This window comes from Engraulis encrasicolus, chromosome 6 (genome assembly GCF_034702125.1).
Source record: "Engraulis encrasicolus isolate BLACKSEA-1 chromosome 6, IST_EnEncr_1.0, whole genome shotgun sequence".
Lineage (NCBI taxonomy): Eukaryota > Metazoa > Chordata > Actinopteri > Clupeiformes > Engraulidae > Engraulis > Engraulis encrasicolus.
Window position 1 is genome coordinate 54,655,525 of NC_085862.1, and position 2,500 is coordinate 54,658,024.

The following is a 2,500-nucleotide window of genomic DNA, read 5'->3' on the forward strand; positions in this document are numbered from 1 at the left end:
TGACTGACTGACTGACTGACTAACTGACTGACTAATTGATTGATAGATTAATTGATTGATTGATTGATTGATTTGTTTATTGTTTGATGCCCAAACACACACACACACACACACACACACACACACACACACACACACACACACACACACACACACACACACACACACACACACACACACACACACACACACACACACACACACACACACACACACACACACACACACACACACACACACACACCTTTAAATCCAAGACAATTTTCTGGCATGGCGAAAAGTTAGACAATAAAGCTTTTTTGAACTGAATTGAATTCAAATTTGAATTGAATTTTGACCGATTTGATTGACGGGGCTGTGGAGCGTGTGCTTATTTTACCTCACCGCACTACAATTACCATAACCACATCATAAGCCATCTCAAACAATGGTAACAGAGTGAGCAAAATAACTTCATTTTCTACCCCAGAGAACTTCACAAAAACTCCCCCCTCCGCTTGACTAATGTGTTGAAGGCGAAATAAAGTTTAAAACCCCGGCCTTTGTTTTAACGCCCTCATAAAAATCACGAAGTGAAGGACAGTTGTTGAATCGACTTTTTGAGCAATACACTTTTATTCAGTGCTTCTTGAGTTTATGGTTCATTCTCGTCCAAGTAAAACGAGCCGCGGTGAACAGTGTCCGACAGCATGTCTCAGCGCAGACGCTCCAAGCTCCAGGCAAGGGTGAGAAAGTGCTGAATTGTTCCGCACACTACCCCCACCACACCACACTAGCAACCAGGGAAGGTAAAGGGGTCAGTTGTCCCGGGCCCAGGGAGACGGGGAGCCCCAAAAATTGGGTCTGCATTGCAATGTATGTAGTGGGTGGGGGGCAGTGGTGTAGTCTACTTTTTTATGGTGGGTATATGTTTGAGTATTTTTTGAAGTGGGTATACTGTATGTATTGGTGCTATTCTAAATAATGGATAAATCAATTTTAAGTGGGTATACTGAAATCCTTGAAATTTTGAAGTGGGTATACTCCGTATACCTGCGTTCTACGTAGACTACACCACTGGTGGGGGGCCTTTTAGATTATTTTTGTCCTGGGCCAAGTCAAAGCTCTCAGAGCACACACACAACACCAGCAGTACTGCTTCCTGCTTGCCTTATAGTGTATATGCCGGGCCAAATGCTGACACCTCATCCCTGAAAGCAATGGGTTGGCTCCTCCAAACTACATCCACTCAACACCAGTGCAGGCCTTCTTCCAGAAGAGCTATAGAAGGCCATCTATCAACACAATGTCCCTGCCAACCTGATATTGTTAGGGGAGGTGGAACAGCCTGAGAAATGTGCTTAAAGCACCTTACCTCTCTCTGTGTATGTGTGCATATGGTGTAACCACCCACACAAACGCGCACACACACACACATACACACACACATACACACACACACGCACACACACACACACACAAGGTGAGATATACACACATGTTCAAAAAGTTGTGCTGCTTGGACTCTCCACACATAGCAACTCACCGCTCGGGGAAGGCGAACTACGGACTCTCACTGCTGTCTTTTTATTGGGCAATTACTTCTAACACAAAACAGACAGGCCTTCCCTGACGTAGCCCATTCTAAAAAGTGAAACACAAGAAAAATAAATAAATTATATCTTTGAAAATATCGTGCTCACTACACATACATTAAAAAGTCGGATTGACTAAAAGTGGTCCAACTAGACAGTAGCATAAAATTCTATCTGCCTTTCCATCTCTGGAAGCAAAATGTGATTCCTCATGGCTGCGGTATAAGACTTTAATTGCGACAGAACTTGATGGAAAATGATGCGCCCGCGGGTGTGAAGAATGAAAATGTCGGTGTTTTATACCCTATTGCGTGAGACCTCCGGAAGCTTTCCGTTATTCATTAGGACTCGCGCGTGCACTGTACGGTCAGGGAAAAGAATGCAATTAAGCCCACACAACTATCACTGTGGCGGGCAATAAATAAACAAAGCGACAGAGTCGGACTGACGGAGCCACTGTTACAAGTCAGTCAGTTATATTAGAGAGTGGTTAAATGAAATGTATTTCAGAGCCGGTCTGGATTGCTTCAAGCACAAGCCAATTCATAATTTGGCAAATAAGGTCGATAACTTTTTACGAGGTCGTGTTCCATTGAAATGCGATAAGTTTCAAAAGGTCAGCGAAATATTTTCCTAGTAAATGCATTTGAAGTCAGTCCAGTCTTGGGTTTTCCAGAGCACGCTTAGCCTATGAGTTGGGGGGCCTGTTAGAGAATTTAGATTTTTTTTTCTTTCCACTCCCAATGTTGAAACACGCAAAGATGTCAGGTGCCTATGAACAGAATAATATAATATAATATAATATAATATAATATAATATAATATAATATAATATAATATAATATAATATAATATAATACACTGGGCATGTGATTTTATATGGTTGTTTTTGGAGAACAGAGTTGATACAGCCATATCAAATGCAT

General features: G+C 42.0%; 1 protein-coding gene across 1 annotated transcript in view; it reads right to left on the reverse strand.

Annotated features, from left to right (window-relative positions):
* Nucleotides 1–2,500, reverse strand: part of trabd2b (TraB domain containing 2B) — a 182,600-nt gene that overhangs the window by 179,235 nt on the left and 865 nt on the right. The gene's annotated exons all lie outside the window — the stretch shown is intronic.